At 42.4% G+C, this 26,654-nt stretch overlaps 1 long non-coding RNA gene across 3 annotated transcripts; it reads right to left on the bottom strand.

Moving 5' to 3' along the window:
• Nucleotides 1–15,496: 15,496 nt before the first annotated feature.
• LOC138752411 (uncharacterized) lies at nt 15,497–26,446 on the bottom strand. Of its 3 annotated transcripts, none has more exons than XR_011350618.1 (4): nt 26,239–26,446; nt 24,542–24,608; nt 22,076–22,193; nt 15,497–16,886 (listed from the first exon to the last, which is right to left on the bottom strand). It is a non-coding gene; the product is annotated as an uncharacterized lncRNA (long non-coding RNA). The 3 variants fall into 3 exon arrangements; XR_011350619.1 differs by lacking the exon at nt 24,542–24,608 and adding an exon at nt 23,799–24,025; XR_011350620.1 differs by lacking the exon at nt 24,542–24,608.
• Between the last annotated feature and the right edge of the window lie 208 nt (nt 26,447–26,654).

The following is a 26,654-nucleotide window of genomic DNA, read 5'->3' as shown; positions in this document are numbered from 1 at the left end:
TGAGTAAAACTGATATAAAAATATGAAGAAGAGGAAACTAATATAGATATATGGGTAAATGAATAAAGCCAGTATGAACAGGATAAGAAATGGATATTAGAATGTAGGAAGCAGAGTCAGTCTGAGTAAGATAAGAATCTTCTAGCCTTTAGACAGAATCAGCAAGTTCACCATATGAATGAGATAAGGATAGACAATAGATAATAGAATGTAGGAAGTAGAGTTAGTTTAAATAAGATAAGGGTCTTCTAGCCCTAGATAGGATTAGCAGGTTTTGCATATGTAATTAGCAAGCCCTAGACAGTATTAGCAAGTTCTACATATGAAGAGGTTGTAGCCCTGAGAGTTGGGAAGGTGTAAATTAGAACAAAGACAGGTTTGTGAATAAGGACAATGACATGATGGGACACTGACAGGTTACCCCCTGGTCCTCCAAGTTCACAGAAACAGCACGTAGGCAGGATTGCCTAATGCCAAACTCATCCAGGAGGCAGAAGAATGTAAGGGGGTGCAGTATTTGCTCCTGAGTTTTTCACAACAAATTGCTATCGACCGATCAAAAGTGAGACAAACTGTTAAACACACTGAACAATCAACCACAAAAAAATCCGAGGAAATATATCAATCTATACGTAAAATTGATTCAACACGGAATTTAGGAAGTAAATCAGCCTCTGCCATGGCCAGCAGATACCGGGTGATGCATTTGGATGGACCACATTTTGCACACAGGAGAACAATCGTTAACATATTAGCAAAAAGAAAGAAGAGAAAATGTAACCAAAATGTTCACAACTAAATACCAATCGTTCTTTATTTTTCCATTCAGTCCATCACTTGAAAGTGAATTAAAAGACCCTCAATTGTTTGTGTCAACATCATGGTGATGGTCTTACTATGTGACCAAACCTCGAATGAAATGTTCTTCATAAATTCCAATCATTTTTTATTTTCTTTCATAGTGCAGTTCAAAAATATTACAATTCAGGAATAAAATTGAGAGAAAAATAGATTGGGAGAAGCCAGAGAGTCATTTGCCTTGAGAAGGCAATTAGACACTCAAAGTTGAAAGGTTTAATATGAGCGAGGGAGAGTTTGAACAGGGCCATGAGGATAACATATTTTTCCACAGAAGCTGGTAAGTATCTAATTTAAAGTGGCGATAAAAACAAATATAGTTGCAGTTTAGGATAAAAAGATGGATATCTCGCGAAGAATATGGGCCAAACCGAGGTGGGACATTTTGGTCAGCTTTGCTGATTGGACTGAATGAGCTGCTTTACCTTCACAGTTTTACTGTTCGACTGATCTCTAACGCAACTATGATGGTTAGTTTCGGTTTTTTCGATTGAAGAAAATTAAAGCGATCGATAATTTGTTGCCGTATTTTGCTTAAGTCAGGAAAACCATACTCATTTAAAGACACAATTACTTAATGATTCAAAGCAATACTCTTCTTTCTTTGGCTTGGCTTCACGGATGAAGATTCATGGAGGGGTATTGTCCACGTCAGCTGCAGGCTCGTTTGTGGCTGACAAGTCCAATGCGGGACAGGCAGACACGGTTGCAGCGGTTGCAGGGGAAAGTTTGTTGGTGGGGTTGGGTGTTGGGTTTTTCCTCCTTTGTCTTTTGTCAGTGAGGTGGGCTCTGTGGTCTTCTTCAAAGGAGGTTGCTGCCCACCAAACTGTGAGGCGCCAAGATGCACAGTTTGAGGTAATATCAGCCCACTGGCGGTGGTCAATGTGGCAGGCAGCAAGAGATTTCTTTAGGCAGTCCTTGTACCTCTTCTTTGGTGCACCTCTGTCTCGGTGGCCAGTGGAGAGCTCGCCATATACACGATCTTGGGAAGGCGATGGTCCTCCATTCTGGAGACGTGACATACCCAGCGCAGTTGGATCTTCAGCAGCATGGATTCGATGCTGCCGGCCTCTGCCATCTCAAGTACTTCGATGTTGGTGATGAAGTCGCTCCAATGAATGTTGAGGACGGAGCGGAGACAACGCTGGTGGAAGCGTTCTAGGAGCCGTAGGTGATGCCGGTAGAGGACCCATGATTCAGAGCCAAACTGGAGTGTGGGTATGACATCAGCTCTGTATACGCTAATCTTTGTAAGGTTTTTCAGTTGGTTGTTTTTCCAGACTCTTTTGTGTAGTCTTCCAAAGGCACTATTTGCCTTGGTGAGTCTGTTGTCTATCTCATTGTTGACCCTTGCATCCGATGAAATGGTGCAGCCGAGATAGATAAACTGGTTGACCGTTTTGAGTTTTGTGTGCCCGATGGAGATGTGGGGGGCCTGGTAGTCATGGTGGGGAGCTGGCTGATGGAGGACCTCAGTTTTCTTCAGGCTGACTTCCAGGCCAAACATTTTGGCAGTTTCAGCAAAACAGGACATCAAGCGCTGAAGAGCTGGCTTTGAATGGGCAACTAAAGCGGCATCGTCTGCAAAGAGTAGTTCATGGACAAGTTGCTCTTGTGTCTTGGTGTGAGCTTGCGGGCGCCTCAGATTGAAGAGAGTGCCATCCGTGCGGTACCGGATGTAAACAGCGTCTTCATTGTTGAGGTCTTTCTCATGGCTTGTTTCAGCATCATGCTGAAGAAGATTGAAAAGAGGGTTGGTGTGAGAACGCAGCCTTGCTCCACGAAAAACAAGGACTGGTTCGACGAAAACAACCAGGAAATCCAGGAGCTGGTGGCAAAGAAGCGATCTGCCCATCAGGCTCACCTTGCAAAGCCATCCTGGCCAGAGAAGAAACGAGCCTTCCATCGCGCATGCAGCCATCTTCAGCGCAAACTCCGGGAGATCCAAAATGAGTGGTGGACTAGCCTCACCAAACGAACCCAGCTCAGCATGGACATTGGTGACTTCAGGGGTTTTTACGAGGCTCTAAAGGCTGTGTACGGCCCCTCACCCCAAGTCCAAATCCCGCTGCGCAGTTCAGACGACAAAGTCCTCCTCAGAGACAAGATCTCCATCCTCAACCAATGGTCAGAACACTTCCAATCTCTTTTTAGTGCCAACCGCTCAGTCCAAGAATCCGCCCTGCTCCAGCTCCCTCAACAGCCCTTAAGGCTAGAGCTGGATGAGGTCCTCACCCGGGAAGAGACATATAAGGCAATTGAACAACTGAAAAGTGGCAAAGCAGCAGGTATGTATGGAATCCCACCAGAGGTCTGGAAGGCTGGCGGCAAAACTCTGCATGCCAAACTGCATGAGTTTTTCAAGCTCTGCTGGGACCAAGGAAAGCTGCCTCAGGACCTTCGTGATGCCATCATCATCAAACTGTACAAAAACAAAGGCGAGAAAACAGACAGCTCAAACTACAGGGGAATTACGCTGCTCTCCATTGCAGGCAAAATCTTCGCTAGGATTCTCCTAAATAGAATAATACCTAGTGTCACTGAAAATGTTCTCCCAGAATCACAGTGCGGCTTTTGCGCAAACAGAGGAACTACTGACATGGTCTTTGCCCTCAGACAGCTCCAAGAAAATTGCAGAAAACAAAACAAAGGACTCTACATCACCTTTGTTGACCTCACCAAAGCCTTTGACACCGTGAGTAGGAAAGGGCTTTGGCAAATTCTAGAGCGCCTCGGATGCCCCCAAAGTTCCTCAACATGTTTATCCAACTGCACGAAAACAAACAAGGTCGGGTCAGATACAGTAATGAGCTCTCTGAACCCTTCTCCATTAACAAAGCAATACTAATGCCAGTATTAATGAATTTGTGCAAGTAAAAAGACAATTTAAAGTGTATTTGTGTCTGCACCATTCCAATGCTTAAATTAACACATGACCCGGCAATCAAATAAACTGAAACTTACAACAGAAATGTCAGGTGGTATGTTGATGCTCATATTGAATGAAGTGCATGTAATTTGTCTGGAGTCTCATATAATTGATATAACAATTAAATTGTACCATTAGATATCTATCATTAATTGTATTGGTTACAATTTCATAGTGTAATAGAGCATATAGATATCTTTTGGGGAGATAGATTGTGAAAGGTTTGTTAGAGTAGGTCACATAGAAACACTTTAAAATAGATCTCATTTAAAATACTGCAGATTGCCCCATGCGAGACATATCAGCTCCACAGCTTTTACAAGACCTTTAAAGAGACTTCACTCATCGATTGTTGTTTACAATAGGCAACAGATGAAAGATATTTGTTGGAGGCACAGATTGTGTGAAGATGTTCTAAGAGGGTCATGTGGTTTTGCAAGCAGAGAAAGTCAAACAGACTTTTTCTCAGAGAGAGGGGAAGAGAGAGTGAGAGAGAGTGAGAGAGAGAGAGAGAGAGAGAGAGAGAGAGAGAGAGAGAGAGAGAGAGAGAGAGAGAGAGTGACACACAGTGATCTTCTACAGTGTTATAGCCAGCAAGAGAAGCTGGGACTGGAACAGGACAAGCTGGCAAGTTTATGGAAAGCCCCATTTGGAAGATGGCCTGGTCAAAAGCCCTATGGTTCATGCAAGAGGAGATGACTGGCTGTCTAATGTTTCACTTGGAATAAGAGAAACAAAAAGGAAATCTGTGGTGACCTGAAAGGGTTATCATATGGAGAACCCTGAAGGGGGCAGGTTTCATCAGCAAGATACTGGAGTGGATAATTAAAAAGTACATCAGTTGTGGATGTTCTGGAACAAAAAATCTCTCTCTGAAAACCGACCAGAACCTTATTGAGCGGTAAGCATTTTCCTTTCAAGCACCAAAGCCCGGTGAACTTCATGAATGTTAAATTCTGTGCACAGTATAAGAATTGCCTGAAACCAGTGAACTTGGACGAATGAGAAGTGAGATTGGACTGTGAACCAAAGAACTTTTCTGAACAAGCGCACACGTGCGCTTAGAATTTGAAGTGGTTAGGTTAGGTTAGTTAAGTTAAAGTGTGATTCAGTTTTCATGTTTAAAGATAATTAAAAACAACTTTTGTTTAAGTAACAATTTGTCTTGGTGAATATCTATTGCTGCTGGGTTTTGGGGTCCTCTGGGCTCATAACATTTTATGGGGAATCATCCTTTCGGATTGAAACTTGGAGCTTAGTGATTTATCAGTAAATTGGTCTTTTTCAAGCTAATTTAAAGTTTGTGTGTGGAGATAACAGCAGAAATGGATGTTGATAGATTTTTTTGTCACAACCACCACCTGCAGAGCTGCAGGGCAAGAGAAAAGGATGTTTTACCAGAAGCATGTATTTAGGCTGTTGAATTTAAGGAGAGCAGATGTTCCAAACCCGGTAAGGATGTCATGGATGTTTTCAAACTTTTTTATGTCAGAGGATTTGGTTGCAGTGAAGGAGGGAGAATTACAGGTTCCAGTTAAAATTCTTAGAGATACTGGGGCTGTTCAGTCACTGTTGTTGAAACGTGTTTAAACTCTTGATCGATATACTGACACGGGGCAACAACTTTGATTAAAGGTGTTGGAGGTAAGCTAGAGTTACTATCTCTTCACAACATAGGGCTGAATTCAGAATTAATTAAAGGACCATTGTAGTTGGAGTAATTTCAAAGTTACCCATGCAGGGTATCCAGTTACTTTTAGGGAATGATTTGGTAAAGGATAAAGTTGGGTCGGTTTTGAGATTAACAAATCGGCCTCGTAAGGATCAGGTTAGAGAAGATTATGAGACATATCCTGCATGTGCTGCAACAAGGTCTATGACTAAGATTATGATGAGAGGTGAAGAAGACACAGTTGACAGAGACTTGCCCAGTGCTTCTGAAATAGTTTTGAAAGAGCGGAGTAATTGCGAGAGTAAGGATTTCCCTTTGTCTAGGAAAGAGTTAATTCAATAACAGAAAACAGATACAGATTTTGTTGACTTAAGGGACAAACAATAAGTGAACAGGAGATTTAAGAAATGGCTGATGGAGATAATTTGAAGGGTGAATTGTTAATGAAACTTTATTCAGAGGAAAATGTTAATGGAGAACAATCTGTATCAGAGGTGTTAGTGTGGATTCTGGTTCGTTTGGTGGACTCTACAAAATGACATTACTGAAACTTTCATCTTAGTCAGACTTCCTTTATTCTGAAGAATTGTGAGTTTTCTGCACAGAGCCTTACAGAGATGCTCTCTCTGTGAGAGCTGGCAGAGAATATTGAACATGTGTTTCAAAGCTTTCCCTTTGTCTGGTTCAAACATGGGCGAAGTTATATTTAACTCAATCAAAAGTTCACACAATACATTCTTACCCAATGCAATTGCTACTAAGTAGAAATTCCATTGCTACAGATGATTGACAGACTCTTATCAGACCTGCTCGTTTGATTGGTTTAGAGTAAATTCCTACAGTTGGTCATCGTGCTAATTGGTCCTTTTCAATTGCCATGCCCACCTTACTAGAATGCTGCAAAACCGAGCTACACTATCACTAGATGTTAACCCTTTCCTTTCTCATTCCTCCCTTTCCTGATTTCATCACAACTTCCTAAGCAGTCGTGGTGGATTAAAAGCAGCATATCCCAACAAAGGGGATGTTGCACATTTGTCCCTAACTCACCATCGGCCACTTCCTCACTGCCTATTTCCATACTCATCTATATTTCTCAGTCTCCAACACTCAACTTCCCAAATCTCCAATTCTATCTGAGCCTGGATCTCCTTCTCCTCCCACTGCTCAGTCTCAACCCCCACCAATTCCATCCTTTGCAGCATCATAGGGGAGGCTGGGCTTACCCAAGTCAAAAAAAAATTATTAATCAATGGCAACAAGAGGCATCCGGTCAAGAGGGGAATTATTATTCTGACTACTACATTTATCATAATCTTAGTAACCCATGAACCCCAAAGTTCAAAGTTCGCATACAACCAATTAAAAAAACGGCGACCAGAACCAGCATTCTCCTTTAATTCTTGCCGCAGATTCTTAAGTTTATTCGTAGCCCGAGTAAAGGAACCATCTGAAACTGTGTTGTTTGGAATAAAGGTACAACATTGCTTCCCAAACATAATGCAGACACCTCCTTCTTTAGCCACTAACCAGTCCAACGTCTGTTGATTCTGCCATATCATTTTTCTGATCGCATCAACCTGTTCTCCCAGGGCACTCAATATATCATTGGATTAATTGAAAAATCTTTGTTGGTTATAATAAATATAATTAATCCATTCTGCATTCTTCGCAATTCCAATTATTGGTAGTAAGGCTTCCCATCTTGTTAAAGGACAAATCCTGCAACATATAAACTAATTAAAATCCTTTCTGTACATTTCCTCTGTCTTCTCTTCTCCTGTATCATTCATGGAACCTCTTCTCAATCTAGACATCTGGCTTCCGTTTTGTGTTTTAATTCACTTTAACAGCCATCAAAGTTCATTAGTAGCGCTACTACACCAGATGTCAAATACCCCACAGTAGGCACAGACCCATCTCATTCAGAAATAATATTGTCCAAAGTCCATAACAGGTGCATTGCAAGTTCTTGCACCAGGTGTACCTCATACTTCAAAAATTGCACAAATCAAAGCCTGAAATTCCAGAAGTGCTTTAGGTGTGGTGTCGAGGTCATAACTTTTGTCAACTCCACTTCGCTATGTACAAAGATAGGATATTTCTGGGAATACATAGGGGATATTCTGAAAAAAAATTAAGAAAATGGATTTTCCACAGGATCCAGGTTTTACTTTCTGGGAGACATTGCCACTAAGAGCCATTCTTACAACAAAGAGGATCATGAGTTTATCAAAGCGGAGACCCAGAGACTGCTTAAAGAGGGAGTAATTGAACCAAATAGGAGTCCGTGGCGGGCCCAAGTGGTAGTCGTGAAAAATCACATTAAGAGACGACTGACTATTGACTACAGCCAGAGAATCATCTGTTACACGAACCTGGATGCCTACCCCCTGCCACGCATCAATGAAATGATTAATCAGATAACGCAATACAAAGTGTACTGCACTATCGACCTCAAAGCACCTTATCACCAAATCCCCATTAAGAAAAGGGAATGGCCCTATACAGCTTTTGAGGCTGATGGGGTGTTATACCAGTTAAAAAGGGTACCTTTTGGGGTCACTAATGGTGTGTCTATGTTTCAGAGGGAAATAGATAAGATTGTTAGGACGTATGAGTTACACGGTACGTTTCCCTATCTGGATAATGTCACTATCTGTGGGAAAACACAGGCTGAGCACGACAACAACTTAAATAAATTTTTAGCAATATCTAAGGAACTCAAACTTACATTTAATGAGGACAAATGTGTGTTCAACGCAACAGAGCCACCCATTCTGGGCTACATTGTCCGCAAGGGCGACATCCACCCCGACCTGGAAAGAATGCCCCCCCCCGTAAGAAGTTATCAACCGCAAACTCAGCAAAAGGCCTTAGGATTATTTTCCTACTACTGCAAATGGGTTTGGGACTACGCCACAAAGGCACATCCTCTGTTTGACAGTAAATCTTGAAGGCTTTCGAGATAATTAAATCTGATATTGCCAAAGCTGCACTTCCAACCATTTACGAGGATGTCCCATTCCAAGTGGAAACTGATGCCTCAGATTGTGCCTTGGCAGGAACCCTTAATCAAAAGGGCAGATCTGTGGCATTCTTCTCCCACACGTTACGCAGACCTGAACTTAAACATCCTGCCATTGAAAAAGAAGCCCAGGCTGTTATTGAAGCTCTTCGCTACTAAAGACACTTTCTAGCCAGCATAAAATTTACTCTTGTCACTGTTCTGAAATCTGTAGCCTACATGTTCAGTACTAAACACAAAAGTAAAATCAAGAATGATAAGGGATCTCAAATTATAATTATGAGATCCAGTACAGACCGGGCCGGTTAAATAATCCCTCTGACGTATTGTCACGATCTGCTGCTGGTGCGCAGCTGGAGGGGCTAAAAGAAATCCATAGCAGACTGTGCCACCCAGGAATCATGAGGTTTTTCCACTACATAAGGACTTTTTCCTCTCTGGAAGAAGTCAGTAAACTGACTAAAAGCTGTCCTGTTTCCGCAGAATGCAAACCACAATACTTCAAAGCTCCAGAGGCCACTTTAATCAAGGCAACCAGACCTTTCGAGAGGATTAGATTAGATTTTAAAGGACCGTTACCTTCCAACAACAAAAATGTATATTTCCTGACTGTAATTGACAAATATTCCAGGTTTCCCTTCGCGATACCCTGCCCTGACGTCTTGTCAGCGTCTGTCATTAAGTCATTTGGCATAATTTTCAGCATTTTTGGTTTTTCCAATTACATTCATGCCGATAGGGGCTCAGCATTCATGAGCGCTGAACTGCAGCGAGCCCTGCTACTGAAGGGGATTGCCACAAGCCGTACCACAAGATACAACCCGCAGGGTAATGGGCAGGTCGAAAGGGCTAATGCTACAGTCTGGAAGACTATTAATCTTACTTTAAAAACACATGGTCACCCTGTTACCCGGTGGCAGAAGGTGCTGCCTTAGGTGCTACATTCTATTCGGTCATTATTGTGTACTGCAACAAATCAAACACCTCATGAACGTATGCTTGCCTTTCCTAGGAAATCAGGAACTGTGATGGACTGGCCAGCCTGTTTATCTGAGCCTGAACCATGCTGCTAAAGAGCCATGCTCGGGTGTGTAAACCAGACCCCCTAGTCCAACCAGTTCAGCTACTGCATACCAACACCAACTTCTTCTTCTTTGGCTTGGCTTCGCGGACGAAGATTTATGGAGGGGGTAAAAGTCCACGTCAGCTGCAGGCTCGTTTGTGGCTGACAAGTCCGATGCGGGACAGGCAGACACGGTTGCAGCGGCTGCAGGGGAAAATTGGTTGGTTGGGGTTGGGTGTTGGGTTTTTCCTCCTTTGCCTTTTGTCAGTGAGGTGGGCTCTGCGGTCTTCTTCAAAGGAGGTTGCTGCCCGCCAAACTGTGAGGCGCCAAGATGCACGGTTTGAGGTGATATCAGCCCACTGGCGGTGGTCAATGTGGCAGTCACCAAGAGATTTCTTTAGGCAGTCCTTGTACCTTTTCTTTGGTGCACCTCTGTCACGGTGGCCAATGGAGAGCTCACCATATAACACGATCTTGGGAAGGTGATGGTCCTCCATTCTGGAGACGTGACCCACCCAGCGCAGCTGGACTCGATGCTGTCAACCTCTGCCATCTCGAGTACTTCGACGTTAGGGATGAAAGCGCTCCAAAGGATGTTGAGGATGGAGTGGAGACAACGCTGGTGGAAGCGTTCTAGGAGCCGTAGGTGATGCCGGTAGAGGACCCATGATTCGGAGCCGAACAGGAGTGTGGGTATGACAATGGCTCTGTATACACTTATCTTTGTGAGGTTTTTCAGTTGGTTGTTTTTCCAGACTCTTTTGTGTAGTCTTCCAAAGGCGCTATTTGCCTTGGCGAGTCTGTTGTCTATCTCATTGTCGATCCTTTCATCTGATGAAATGGTGCAGCCGAGATAGGTAAACTGGTTGACCGTTTTGAGTTTTGTGTGCCCGATGGAGATGTGGGGGGGCTGGTAGTCATGGTGGGGAGCTGGCTGATGGAGCATCTCAGTTTTCTTCAGGCTGACTTCCAGGCCAAACACTTTGGCAGTTTCCGCAAAGCAGGACGTCAAGCGCTGAAGAGCTGGCTCTGAATGGGCAACTAAAGCGGCATCGTCTGCAAAGAGTAGTTCACGGACAAGTTTCTCTTGTGTCTTGGTGTGAGCTTGCAGGCGCCTCAGATTGAAGAGACTGCCATCCATGCGGTACCGGATGTAAACAGCGTCTTCATTGTTGAGGTCTTTCATGGCTTGGTTCAGCATCATGCTGAAGAAGATTGAAAAGAGGGTTGGTGCGAGGACACAGCCTTGCTTCATGCCATTGTTAATGGAGAAGGGTTCAGAGAGCTCATTGCTCTATCTGACCCGACCTTGTTGGTTTTCCTGCAGTTGGATAATCATGTTGAGGAACTTTGGGGGACATCCGATTCGCTCTAGTATTTGCCAAAGCCCTTTCCTGCTCACGGTGTCATGGTTCTTCCTTGCAAAATCTCAATTGTCAATTTCACTTTTATGAAATGGAGGAACTAACCACACCTCTGTACTGGCTATAAACTTCTCAGTTAGACTAGAAGATAGAATTCTGCTTTGTCTGCTCTGCCTGATACCACTGCAACCTTACTCCATTTTTAACTCAAACTGTCTTTGCCTTTATTTTTCCTCTAACACCACTTGCATTCTTTTTTTCCACTGCCTCAATTTTTAACTGACTCCTTTCAAACACAAGCTTTGCTTTAATAGGTTTACACTCAGAAATTTTTCTAATTCTGCATCTTCAAACTTGCCCTCTTCTACATATTTCCCTGCTATAGTTTCTTTATCTCCACCTTTCTCAGGGATAAATTTCCTTCAGAAATTACCAACCATTGAGCAATATTCACCAAGTCATCCCTTTATGCCTTCTGCTATTCTGCAGGAGATGGTGACTCGAAAACCCATTCAATATCCATTACTGCTTTTACACACACCCCAAGACTCTCAATTAGCTTGGAAAAAGGACTGTATCAACCTAATCTAAATTTAATTGATTACAAAACTCCAAATTCTGTGCTGCCTTCTGTAGCACATACATTATAAGCTTCCCAATTTGGTTAAGCTTTATTAGCTCCAAATGTGGTAAAAAAAATCTTGGATAACAAGTCCCCAATTTTGTTATGAACCGCGCATAAAGGGCACCAATAGAAAATGAACCAGATAGAGTTCAATTTTAAAACACTAACTTTATTTCTAACTCTTAAAATATAATTTTAACTTTTAAACTATCCTTAACACTCAATCTATCCACATCTATGTGCATTTCTGTGTGTGTGTGTGTGTGTGTGTGTGTGTGTGTGTGTGTGTGTGTGTGTGTGTGTGTGTGTGTGTGTGTGTGTGTGTGTGTGTGTGTGTGTGTGTGTGTGTGTGTGTGTGTGAGTGTGTGTTTGTGTGTGTGTTACCCGAACCATTAACATCCAGACCATAATCTACAAAGTTACTTCAACATCAGTCTTTCAAATTCAGTGTTGAAATGTAGTCCCAGAATTTGATGCCCAGAATTAATGATGAACTGGAATTGTGGATGTGATAGATTCATGAATTATTCATGTCCTGCCTTTGAAGAAATATCCATCCTCACGAGCTCCTGATCCTTTTGTAGGCAAGACTCAAACTTGGCAGCCTCATTTTACAATTCCTTGGAAGTGGTCTATCCAAGTAACAAGATGACCTCATCTGTTAGTCAGAATCAAAATGAAGCACTTTGCTTCCCAAATAAAGACCCTCATGGCGTGGGTCAATCCACCAAAAAGGCCCAGTCATTCAGAGAGCATGCGTTTCATAATTAGATAGGGATCCTCTTGAATTTCACTTCCTTCTGCATTTTACAGAATGACAGACCATAGAGCTGTTCAAATGGCTGTTTACACTCCAGCAGTTAACATGGCCCTCCCTTGAAAAATCAGTGTCTTTGTCAATGTATCGAATCTGGAACAGACTGTGACAATCCTTCCCTCTGTTCTTTCAATGTATCAAATTATCGTTGGACTGTCTTGTGCTTGGTGCTTGTGCGAAATGTTAAATGTTAACTGTGACCATTCAGTCAAGTTATTCCGATCGCGAATACATCTGCCATACAGCAGACAAAAGCACTTTCATGTAATATGACACTGTTGTGGGTACATGACAATAAGTTTCATCTTTAACTTAGAAATCCTTTTGAAAGTCCTCCACTGGTATTCAACTGTCCCTCCATCTAACTTGTCTTCCCAGAACTCAACCGCATCCCCTTCGAGTTTCCCTTGTTTTGGCATAACAAACTGGTTATGTTATTATATGATATTACATGAACTATTATATGATAAACTCAGTCATAGTTAGATCACTCTTTCCAAGTGGATCCCAATCTAAAGATTGATAATTTTACCTGCATCATTGTACAGGAGCAGATCCAAGATAGCATGTTCCTTTGCAGGTTCAGTAATATGATAATGAGGAAACCCAACCACCATGAAGTCCTCCTCCAGGCTGCCTGGACCAACCTGATTCGTCCAATCTATATCCATGTTAAAGACACGCATGATAAGAGCTGTTCCATCCTTGAATGCCTTTTATATTTCTTGATTTATTGCCCGTGTCACTGTACTAATAGGTCGCCTCCAGACAACTCCTGCTTGTGATTTCTTTCCAGTTACTATTCCTAATCTCAACCCAAACGGACTCGACATTTTGCTCCTAACATCTTACATCACGTCTCACTATTACCCTGATGTCTTCCTTAACTAAGAACGTTAGCACACTTCCCAATAGCTTCCTGTTTGCCCCTCATTATTACCTGATATCTTTGGATATTTAATCCCCAGTGCCCTCCACTCTGGAACCACAATGCCGTAGTAGTGGCCATTAAATCATACCCCTTTGTACTGATTTATGCCACAGGTTCACTGACCTTGTTTATAACACTACATACATTTGGATAAAGTGTCCAGAAACCCATTGAGCTTTCAAAATCCAGTCATCTTTGCTCTTTTGCACAACATTTATCCCGTCTGCACTTGCTTTTCTCTTTTTAACGTGATTTTATTCTATTGGTATATTGTATCCTGGTTATTGGAGGATCCTGAAGCTGCATATGAGGAGGTTCCAGAATCGGCAGTTCCTTTGTTTTTTATGGGTTTTTTTTTAACTTTGAAATGTCTATGCTGTAATTTATGTTCCTTGTGTTCATGTATGTTAATGATCTTCCCTCAGCAAAAATTGAAATGATCTGGTTCGGCAGTGCAGATCTATTTTACTTGATAGACAGAAACAGTTCTTGTCAATAGTACAGAGCCTTGAATGGGAACTAGACAGGTTCTGCTGAGAGGTTACGTTCAACCAAACTAATTGTTTCTGTTTTTATAGGAGTCAATAAGGTGATCATAACATTATTGGATCCTATATTGTAGAAGAGAAAATGGCAGCGCCCCTTGGAACTGCTGAACGGCGCGGACTGGGGGAGAGCAGGGAGTGGAGATCCAGCGCACCTGCGGGGTCTGCTCCCTTTATGTTTTGAATGGCCAATTAAAGGAGCTGACTATAGTTTAATTAAAATACCATGACAGCAGGGGATGTGCACAAGATTGTGGGGCCTCTGCTGGACAGAAGCCACGAGGCGTGGCAGACTGAGGGAAGCGGAGAATGGATGCAGGGTACCAGACGACAGGGAGACCATCCCTATGGGAGAAAGGAAAGCAGAGGTGATGGGACGGTGACCATGGCAGTGGAGCTTTGAGGGGTTATTTGACTGAAGAACCCACACAGTTGGTGGGCTATTCCTGACTTGATCGAATAACCAACGGAGGCTGTGGGATGCTGGAGACAGGTGCCAATGGATTTTGATACAAAACTGTGGACTGCTGGGGACTGGCTCAAAACAAGCTGAAGGGGTACCATGTAACAGAACCGTTACAAGAGGGTGCAGAGGGCTTTTAAGGGTTCCTGATGGTATCCGAGATTTGAATCTGGACTCGAGTTCAGGGAACCAATGGTTTGGGCTGGACTCTGTGTTGCTGCCAAAGCGATGGAGGAGAATCCACGGACACTCGGTGACTCTCTTTAAAAATGTTGCATTTCTTTCAGGAAATTTCTACTGAAGCAAAAACTGTCTGCAACAATTTCTTGTAATCTGGTCCTCTTTTTAAATAAATGACAATAAATTGAATCTTGAATCTTAGATCTTGAAACTTGAATCCTAATTTCCTTTCTACGATGGTCAGTGCCGCCCTTCGCAATGTCCATCTTCTCCAACTGCAGACTCTTCCCTTTTATCTGTGTTGCATCAACTCCACTTGACTATGGTGCCAGAAAGAAGAGATCATCATAAGCATGAAAGGGTCAGAAATACTGCGGGTCAATATAAATTGTCCGACTGTAGAAAAGAATTGGATAGTGGAACATGCTGCTTCTTAAATGGTAAAAAGCCGGCTGTATTTGACATTTTCCATTTAAAAAAACAGTACCGATGTGGTCTGGAAGGGTCTGGTAAGGGTGCAGATCAGTGAAACAAGGCAAGATAATAATTAGGCCAATAGATTAGCCGAAATGTCTATCCAATCTGTCGTGTCCAGTGGATTGTTGTTGGTGAGTCAGCCCTTCTACTCTGTGCGGAAACATCATTCCCATATTCCCACTGACCTGCATGCATTGCAGAGCAGATGTGAAACGTTGATCTCAAGAGAATTTATCGAGCTCCGCCCATAGAGGCGGAGTTCACTACCAATCAGTGGGCCCAGGTATGATGAAACACCACTCTCATCCACACAGCGGCTCCATGGGCATCTCCGATTGATTGTTTACTTAGCCACCTCGACCGTCCGTCTATCACTGAGCAAGGAGCAGCAAGCAAACAAAGTGGCATGGAAACGGATTTATACATTTATTTCCAGTTACATAACTGTCACTTTTCCTCATTGACTCACACAAGGATGATGCCAAGCTCTTGCTGGATCAACTACACTGGAAGGCAGCAGAAATCATCAAGGATCCACGCCATCCAGCACATGCCCTGTTCTCGCTGCTGCCCTCAGGAATAAGATGTAGGTGCCACAAGACTCACCCCACCAGGTTCAGGAACAGTTGCTCCCCCTCCACCATTAGACTCCTCAACAACAAATTGAAATCAGGGACTCAATTAAGACCCCTTATTTCTGCAATTTATTGATTTTTTATTCTCTTTGTATTGGACAGATAGTTTACATTCGTTATCTGTTTACATTTCTTTACCTGCAAATATTGAGTGCAGTTTTTTGCACTACCATTAGCTGGTAATTCTGACTCGCCCATAGATAAAAGAATCTGAGGGTTCCATGTGATATGTGTACTCTGGCAATAAATCTGAATATCAGATTTTCCAACATTTCTTTAATACCTATTGGCTTTTAAATTATATCTGTTTGAATGAGCGGATAGGTTTCGCAGTTTAGATGTGTAACCAGCACTCGTTAGGTATCTGTCTGCTAATGGTTAACATTTCTTCATGTACCCGTTGGTATACTCGGATCTAAGGTTTCATACATTTGGCAATAAACGTCACCGGGCATTTCACCGCCTCCATCAGCTCCTTTCGAAATGTTCTCAGGGTCAGTACATAAATCCCCATGTTTGTGCAGGTACTTAGAAGCGGGACCATGAATGCGATTGCTGGAAAATCACTGCCGATGAAGTACTCAGCGCCTAAAGCACGCTCAATCACAACGTATACAACTAAAATACTCCACAACAATATGAAACTGCCAGATATGCTGAAAAGTAAAACAATGGATTTTCTCCGTTTCCCGATCTCTGGGTCATTCTCTCCACTTCTGAAGCCCCTGAGCTTCTTGCGGGCCCGACCAGAGAGGAAAATATATCTGCCGGTCAGTGCATTGAAGAACAAAATCAATACAAATGGGAGGAAAAGAGTTAAAGAAAATATGAACAACTCAAACGAAGCCCACGTGGGTGAAGTTAAAAATGCTTTTTTCCAGACACAACCCCGTGGTGTACCATTGGTGGTAAAAGCTGGGTCCATTGTAAAGTACCAGGGGCAGCTTGAAACACAGCTTAGCACAGTCACCGTGCCGAGAAAAAGTGTCGCTGTTCTCTCGGTGCAATATTTTATTTTCCAATTTTGACAACAAATGGCAACAAACCGATCAAATGTAAAGCCCAGCGTGAACCAGAACGACATCGTTGCAGCTGCCCACATCAGGACCCAGTTAAGAGAACACACGGGGGTGATGGTCAGGAATGAAAATGGGAAATATATTTCAACAATGCTCCTTAATATGGCATCATGGAGGTTCTGCAGGAGGTCAGCCGCTGCAATCCCCACAAGGTAACGAATGATACAATTGGAGAGGCCGCACTTTCCTCGTACCAAGGTCACAATCGCCACCAGGTTAACTTGAAGGAAAGAGAAAAAGTACATTATAATGGGATCGCAATACACTCCCGTCCACGTACGTTTTTCTGGGCGTGGAATAACTGATTTTTGAAAATTGAACTTATTTACAATAATTACTGGAAAGAATTGAAGAAATCAAAATATGTTTTCAGCACAGCTCCATCTAACAAGTGACTGACGCCAAAATCTGGTGCAACCTAGAGGAATGTGTGAGTTCTCCGTGAGATGAGATGTCTTGTATTTTTTGTCCATGTCAATGATCTGGATCTTATTTTTTGATAAATTTGATTAGCTATTTTGCTGATTACAGAAAAGTCGGAGCCATTATGGACACTAATGAAGATTCTCAAAGGGATTTGGACTAAATGTCAAAATAAATAGTCTATTTTTGACTAAATAGACAAAAATAGCGGATACAGTTTAATGCAGACATTTTGGAAGGGCAAACCAAGATAGGATATACGCAGTAAAGGGGAGAGCACTGAGGATCGTGGAAGAGCAAAGAGATATGGGAACATAGATACATTGTTACTCAAAGGTGGTGTCACATGTGGACAGAGTTGCAAAGAAACCTTTTGGCATCTTAGACTTTATTAATCAAAATATTCAGTATAGGAGTTTGGATGTTATATTCACGTTTGTTAAGACTATAAGACCAAATCTGGAATATTGTGTGGAGTTCTGGCAGCCTAATTACAGCAAGAATATCAGTAAGATTGAAATAGTGCAGAGAAGCTTTACTCGGATCTTGGCAGGACTTCTGGAGTTGAGTTACAGGGAAAGATTGATGATGTCAGGACTTTATCCCTTGGAGCGATGAAGAATGAGTGGAGATTTGATAGAAGTTTACAAGATTATGGGAAATATAGACAGATTGGATGTGAGTAGGCATTTTCCACTTAGATTGGGGGAGATAAATATGAGATGTCATTATTTTAGGCTGAGAAGGGAAAGGCTAGGGGGAACATTAGGGGAAAGTTATTCTCAGAGAGTGTGGTATGAGCTGCCATCTAATCTGGTGAATGTGGGCTTGATAATAAATTTTAAGAATAAATTTGAAATTAGAAAGAAACATGGATGGGAGAGGCCTGTAGGGATATCAAATGGGACTTTGTCAATGAATTAGCAAAAAAATGGTTGGCGGGGTCTAAAAGAGTCGAATGACCTATCTTCTGTGATGTAGCATTCTATGTTTCAATGGTTCTTCCATCGAATTCACAATTCTTCCTGTACATTCACTAATATACCCGTGATGTATATGGATAAACTAAATTGCATTTAAAATCATGTTAGTGGCACAGTCAACAGCCGAGAATGGATAAGAGGGTGAGTACAAATATTGTGTATTTAAGTAGTTCATGTGATGAATATGATGGTAGCATCTACTAGATGGTTTGCATGTGGATCAACATTTAATTTCAATGTGAACAAAGCAATGTACAAAATTGGTTCAGAGGGAAGGGGTTCAGATTTCTGGATCATTGCGATCTCTTCTGGTGAATGTATAACCTGTACAAAAAGACCAAAGTGCGGTGGGGGGGGGTGTTGGTGGCAATATCCTGGCAGGCAGGTATTCTACAGCAGTGGGGGAGGGTTAAAACTAATTTGGCAGGGGTTTGCACCATGGGAAGAAGAAAGTGAGTGCAGAGATTACGGTAGAAAGGGTTATGGAAGGCCAAAGCATGATACTATTTGCTCTGAGTTGGCGAGAAAGGACAGGCAATGGGCAAAACATAGAGAGGGTCTAATTAGAGGGGTTGCAATGTGCAATTTTCAACACTATGAATATTAGGAATGAAGGAGATGAACCGAGAGCATACATGGAACTACGATATTGCAGTCATTACAGAAACTTTGCTGCAGGAAGGGCAAGATTGCCTGATGCAGCTACCTAGGTTTAGATATTTAAAAAAAAAAATAGGATGGGAGGTAGAAAATGGAGGAGTGGTCAGAGATAGTATAATGGCTATAGTAATGAAGGATGTTGCAGAGGGAGTGCCCATTGAGTCGGTGTGGAAGGAAGTTAGAAATAGGAAGAGAGCTACCACTAGGCTGAGTGTAGTCTATAGGCCCCTACATTGCAGTCAGGACACCAAGGAGCAGATAAACAGGCAAATTTTGGAATGGTGTGGGAAATACAGAGTTACAGTTATGGGTTATTCAAACTCTCAAATAATGATTGGCAGAGTATGTTGGCTGGCCGACTAAAGGAGACACCACACTGGATCTGGATCTGGAAATGAACCTGGTCAGATGGTGGATCTCTCGGTGGCGGAGCATTCTGGTAACAGTGATCACAATTTCCATAGTTCCAACTTAGCCACAGAAAAGGATATAAACAGTCAAACTGGGAAAGTGCTTAATAGGAGAACAGTAAATTTTGAAGGGATAAGCCAGGAACTAGCGACAGTAAATTGGAAACAGATGTTTAAGAGCGAAAGCGCAGAGGTAATGTGGAGTACTTTTGGGGACCATGTGTGCAGGGTTTAAGATAGGTTTGCCCCACTGGGATAAGGAAAAGATTGTAGGAAAAGGGAACCATTGCTGATGAAGCAGATGAGGCAGTTAAGTCAGGAGGCAGAAGGAAGAATACTTTAAATATAGGAAATAGGAAACAGAAGGTGCTCATGAAAAGTGTATGGAAGGCAGGAAGGAGCTTCAGAAAGGACATGAGAACTTGAAAGGGGCATAAGAAGGCCTTGGCATGTGGAATTAAGCAGAACCCCAAGTCAGTCCATGTGAACATAAAGAACAGTAGGATTACGAGAATGAAGGTGAGGCTGATAAAGGATAAGGGAGGCAAGATGTGCTTGAAGTCAGATGAAGTTGGGAGGTCCTAAACTAATACTATGTGTCAGTTTTCACAAGAGAAAAGGACATTCATCACAGTGAGGTTGAAATTGAACAGCCCTGCGTGCAAGAGAATGTGGAGGTTAAGGAAGCAGATATGCTAGGTTTTTTAAAAACACCAAGATTGAGAGTCCCCAGGACTGGCCGATATATACCCAGGGTTGGGATAGCTGGGACAGTATGATCTTTTAATCCTCTTTGGCTCTGGGAGAGGTTCCAGAGGATGAGAGAATGTCAAATGTAGTCCCCTTCTATAAAGTAATAGGGAGAATCCTGGTAATTATAGATCAGTGAATTTTATGTCAATCATGAGAAAACTAATGGAGAAGATTCTTAAGGATAGGATCTTTGATCATTTAGAGAACTAAAGTCTACTCAGGGATATTCAGAATGGCTTTGCAAAGGGAAGGTCATGCCTCACAGGTCTAATTGAACTTTTTGTGGAGGTAACAAGAAATTGATGAGGGTAGTGCGGTAGGTGTGCTTACATGGACTTTAGCAAAGCATTTGGCAAATCCACCATGACAGACTTATCCAGAAATTCACCAGGCATGGGATCAGTGGAACCATGGATGTGTGGACAAATAATTGACTTGTATGAAGGAAGCGAAAATAATAGTGGAAGGAAAGTATTCTGCTTGCAGCATGGTGATTAGTGGAGTGCTGCAGGAATCTGTTCTGGGGCCTCTGGTGCTTGTGACTGTTATAAATGACCTGGATGAAGAGGAAGAAGGATGTTCAGTAGGTTTGCAGTGGGCATGAATGTTGGAGAAGTTGTGAATGAAGCTGAGGATTGCCAGAGGTCACAAGAGGATATAGACAGAAAAGTTGAAGATACGTTTCAATCTGGATATTTGTGAGTTGCTGCATTTTGGAAGGGCTATTCAAAATACCGAGTACAGGGTTAATGGTCAGTTGCTTAAGCATGTGGATGCATACCTCAAGGTCACTGTACAGGTTGATAGGATATTTAAGAAGGACTATGGGATGGTGGTATTCACTAATAGGGAGATTGAATTCAGGAGTAGAGACCACATTAGAGCATTGTGTTTAATACTGGTCACCTCATTATCGGAAAGACTTGGAGGCTATGGAGAGAGTGCTGAGGAGATTTTCCAGGATGTTGCCTTGTTTGGGAAACATATCCTATGAGGCAAAGTTAGCAGAACTGTTATTTTTCACTTTGGAGCATAGAAGGATGAGAAGAGACTTGACAGAGGTCGACAAGGTAAGGTGGTTGAGAAGACTCGGTTTCCATGCGAAGGATCAACAAACACAAGATGACATAAGTACAAAGTTAAGGGAGGGAAGTTTAGGGGAGACATCAGGGGTAAGATTCCATTTATATAGAGAATTGTGGATACATAGAATACCTTGCTGAGGATGGTGCTGTAGGCTGAAACATTGGGGGCATTTAAAGACTCAGAGAGACACATGGATGAAAGGCAAAAAGAGGGTTATGGGTTAGGGAAGGTTTAGCATTTCTTTTTCGAAGGAATATACGTTCGGCACAACATCGAGGGCCGAAGGGTGTGCATTGTGCTGCATTGTACTATGTTATATGAAGAGAGAAAAGTTAGGGGTGACGCCATGGGTTGAATTTTTACAGCGAGAGTTGTAGGTACTTGGAACGACTTGCCAACGATTATGGTTGGTGCTGTATAATGAGGGAATTTGAGGGGATCCTAGGAGCAAGGATGAAAAAAAGTAAAGGGTTACAAGGTAGTCAGGATTAAGTATTTTTTATGGGAGGTATATGTATATGCATAACATCAAGTACTGTGTTCTATGACTGAAATATCACCAGTTAAAACTGAATGGATAGATTTAGACTTCATTGGAAAGAGGTGTAATTTATCAATGGGGACGTGAGGCGGGTAGGTTGGCTCGGGCGATGAACGCGAGATGGGATGAGTTGAGATTGAATAGGTAGGGGAAATATAAGAATGGGATCTCACAGGTTGTTTTTGATGTCTGGATATTACAGGGTGAAGTGATCGTGGGTCTCCAGAATGTCCTTACCACATATCCAGAATGTGGTAAGGAATGATCACAGCACATGGAACTTTATTCCAAAAGGACAGCATTATTTTCCAGAAAAGAGAGGCTTTACTGTAATATACAGGGAATTGGTGGAGTCGTGTCTGGAACAATGCTCACAATTCAATGGACACCGAAAAAACCCAAATGTAGTATGGTCAGAAGATGTCGAGATAAGGTTCAGCAGACGATGTAGTGATATGATAGAGTAATTCTTGCAACAGGCGCGAGAAAAGTTGTGTCTATGTTCGTTGCCATTCAGAAACATGATATGTTTAAGCAATCAAAGGATACCCACACACACACACTTCAGCCAGACAGCACCCGATGTCAGGATCCAACGATGATTTCCTCTGCTTGGAGGCAGCCGTTCTTGCTGCAGCTGCTCAACTGTGCAGCCTGTGGGAGAGGGGAAGCTGAGAATCGGACAGGGGTATCAGTAATGAGGAACAACGGGCAATACAAGGACCATACACAATGACCAAGAGATGCCAGACCACCTGAAACAATAAACATTGGCAGAAAAACGAATGCGATTTAATGAACGTCGAAGTTCACGGTGAACTGCATCGGAAGGTCTGTGGGGTGTATGAGAGGCAACGTTGATTTTCAGTTAAAATAATTGAGGGCTGGGACCTGAACTCTATTTCCACTTAATTATCTGTTATCCACAATCTACACGACAACACATGCAGTTCCCTTTCCTCCCCCTTATCCCTGAGTTCCCTGCAACAGTAGATTCATCTTCAGGGTTGATGTCCCGCAGCACATGGACATATTCCCAATCATAAAAGCTATCGCTTTTCTCCAAATATGTTCGATCACAGACACCGGATTCCCAGGATGGAAAACCATGCAACAACAGGGCACCACTTCTCTGGACAGGAATTTAGATAAACCAAGAATAGCCGATCCCAGACATTCAGAAAATGAAACGCTGCACCAATCCTTGAATGGAACCACAGATGGAAATATACAAACACACGCTGGGTGTTGGAAATATGAAACGAAACTGAACATAACGGGGAACTTGGAAATATTCCAATATGCTGTGTAGGTCCCAGTCGGGGACAATAAAGAGCATCGCCCAGATTTTTTTAAAATATTTTATTTATAGTTTTCAAAATTGTACTCATCTGTCACCAACACTTTTTAACAAATCTGTGTCAATTACAGCTTATCCTAATCTCGTCTATGTGTATTCTCTGTCGAGTCCAAGGCTGACACTCCTTTCCCTTTCTCACTTCCTCACCCCCATTCCCTCAACCTCAAATACTTAACACAAAGAGGAAAATAAGAATCATAAAAAAGCAATTGAGACATTAAAAATTACAAAACACGGGGAAAAATCAAATTGAGGAGTTACTGGTCTGCCCTGGCCCAGCGGCTAGAGATTGGGGCGATTTTACTTTGTGTTGCTGACTTTTCCTGGCTGGACTGAGGCGGTCACTGTGCCCCCAACACCTTCTCCAGCCATTGGGAAGGAATCAGGGTGAGCCAAAAAATGAGGCTAAGATGTCTTTTTTTCACAGCCATCCTCCTATATGTCTCAGATACGGCTGCCATTTTTATGGAAGTTGCCATACCTTCACCTCAAGTTATAGGTAACTGTCTCCAGGAGAACTCAGGCTTGCAGCTTCCTGCTCCATTGTACAATACTCAGCCAAATGTCGGATTTCCAGGTAACCGCTATGCACTTCCTGGTCACCGCCAACGCGATCATTAGGAATTGAATTTGGAAGCATCATTTTAAGTCTTAGGTCCATTATATTACCCAGCAGAAACAGGTCAGGGTCCTGTGGGAATTTTTTACCAATAGTTTTCTCTAGGAATTCACCGACTTCTCGAGTTCTGTTCCGAAGGACCTCACTATAGTACATATCCACGTCGCATGCACAAAGAGTCCTATCTTAATGCGTCAGCTACAACAATGATCCAACAGATCACTTTACTGACATGCATATTTTTTTCTGAGTCAGGTACAGCTGATACAAAAAATATTATATTGCACTAGCCTGCACCTGTAACTTGCATTGATCTCTGCTGTCATGCTGGGCCGACAAGCACTGCTCATCAATTGTTATTCCTAAGTCCGACTCCCACCTCTGTCTGGATTTATGGTGACTATTTGGGTCCTTCTGCTGGGAACAGGGAATACATTGGCAAAATTAATTACCAGGTGATCTCCTTTCGAATCAAGGTCTCTAAGTCACTGCACTTTGGTGGGCACAGTTGGACGCTATTTGATCTGCGAAAAAACGATACTATCTGAAGGTAGCAATGGAATATTTTATGTTACAAATTGTAATTCTACCTTAGATGCTCAAATGACATTATTTGTCTATCATCGTAACAATCGCCCATGGACCTGATGCCATTCCAGCACCAGGTGTCTAGGATCCTGTTACCCATTGTCAAAGGTATTAGCCGGATATGGGTAAGGGGAGTTGCTGGAGACAGCCCTAGTTTTATTCCTAAATACTGATTTATGTCACCCAAAATGTGAATAAGTTTCTTTAGTATGGCACTGTCAGTTTTCGAAGATAGCAATTTGGCATCCCATTTGGAAATAAAGTCCTCTGCTTCTCTGAAGCCTACCAGGCGCAGACCAATTTGTACCAAGGATTGTACCTCTTCCCCCACCTGCAAAGAGTGAGGAGATGAACGTTGATTGGGCTGTCCAATAGTATTTTTTAAAGACCGGCATCTATAATCTACCCAGACTATAGTCTCAGGTTAATTTCTACATAGAGATTCTGGCTACCTTCCAATTCCATAAATATGTTCTTATCCATCTGAAAGAAGCCCCTGGGCAATGTCACAGGCAAGTTCTGAAAGAGATATTGGAGTTTAGGCAACACATTCTTTTTTCATGCAGTTAACCCTGCCCATCTGTTAATGACATCCTCGAATTTTTCCCAGCAAAGGGAATTTAATTTATGCAAATTATTTAGATTATCCTCAATTTTAATTCCCAGGTACTTGATCCCATTTTGTGGCCACTTTAGGTAACTATTTTTCTGACATTGTCTGTAATCCCCTCCATAAGTGACATGAACTCACACTTATCCCAAATTATCTTATACCTGAGAATCTCCCATGGTCTTCCAGAGTAGAGGGCAGCTTCAGTAATGTGTTTATTGGGACTGTCAAATATATCAGTACAACATCAGCAAATAAACTGATTTTATGTTCTTCATGTGTCACTTGGAACTGCTTAATGTGTGGATCCTGATGAATGGCATCAGCCAAAGATTCCATGCCAGTATGAACAGAGCTGGAAAGAGTGAGCATTCCTGTCTGCTTGACCTTGTGAGTGGGAAGACTGAAGAAATTTGCCCATTAAGCACAACATTTGTTTTGGGTGCATAATACTCTTATCCAATTAATCCTAACACTAGTTTCTCCAGGACTATGAATAAAATGTTCCAATTTAACCTGTCAAATACGTTTCCCACATTGAGAGGGATGGCAAGCGCCCCCACCACACCACCCCCCCCCCCAACCTATTTCTAGCTGGCTTGCACCAAATGAATTCTACTTAGCAGTCTGCCCAAGTTATCAGTCAGCTGCTTTTTTGCACAAAGCCAATTTGATCTTTCTTGATTAGTTCTGGCAAATGCTCGCCAATCCGCCAGATAAACTTTATCTGGAGTGGAAGTGCAGTTAGATTCACAAAACAGATCTGTCTGTGCTGTTACAAATCTCCGGTTTCTTTAACAGCAATGCATAGAGATGCCATCTGTATACCGTTTCCTGTTTGTCCGGCATCTCTATACTGACTACTAAAGGTGAATGATCTGAAAGTAGTTTCGCCATGCACTCAGTAACCTCTATATTGGCTAAAGCCAGGAAAACACCTATTCTAGAGTAGGAATCATGTTGACTCAAGTAGAAGGAATAATCAGATGTTTCTGTCTCCACACATCTAGCTAGTTCATCTTCTTCATACTGCAAATAGTGCCAGTGGCCATCTTTGTTTTCACTAATATTTTCATTGACTTGTCCAAAACAGGATCCAAACAAGAGTAAAAATCTCCCCAAATTAGAATATTCCCTTTTGCTTCTGCCAATCAGGAAAATGTCCTGCCTAAATTTTTTGTCATCTATATTGGGGTCCTATAGAATCTCCAGGGTCCAGGACTTGGAATATATTTAACAGTGCATCACTACAAATCTACCATTTTTATCCATTCATTAGAACACTTCCTGATCAAAATTGTCACCTCCTTGCTTTCAAACTGAATGAGAAATTAAGTACCTGGCCCACCCATCTTCTTTTTAATTTTTGGTGTTCGAATTCTGTGAAATGAGTTTCTTGGAGGAAAGCCAGGTCCACTCCCAATTTTTTTATGTACGCCAGGACTCTTTTTCTCTTAATCTTTTCATTCAGACCATTCACATTAAAACTCGGAAATGTTATACATTTAGCCAGTTATTGTACCAATATTTCCTTTGTACCTTTGTCCCTCAAAGATCCTTCGTCATCCAGCCCCTTATTATGAGCCATCCCTAGTCAACAGCCACATCATTTCACTGAGTTACAGACATCCGCTTTCAATCACCTAAATTCTCCACAACTCAGTCAGGTTTGTATTCTCTTTAGGCTTTTTCAGGTGCATTCTACGCTAAGGGCGTCCCTGAAGAAGCAGAAGCGGCCCTTTAAATTGCCCTTCAGGTGGCAGCGTTTAAAGCGCAAGGCTGGCCACTTGAAGGACGCCGCTGCACAAGATGCGGCTCTGAGCACAATGGGGCTCCTGCCCAGTGTCAGCTGTGATCAGCAGCCTGACCCTTTAACAGCTGCATTCAGGCGGCTGGAGGAGCCACTGAGCTGGGCTGATTATCCCTCTCGGAGGAGGGAGACGTCGCTCCCTCTC

Source organism: Narcine bancroftii, chromosome 2 (assembly GCF_036971445.1).
Source record: "Narcine bancroftii isolate sNarBan1 chromosome 2, sNarBan1.hap1, whole genome shotgun sequence".
Classification (NCBI taxonomy): Eukaryota; Metazoa; Chordata; class Chondrichthyes; order Torpediniformes; family Narcinidae; genus Narcine; species Narcine bancroftii.
The sequence above is the reverse complement of the archived record's forward strand: the minus strand, read 5'-3'. Positions and strand labels throughout refer to the sequence as shown.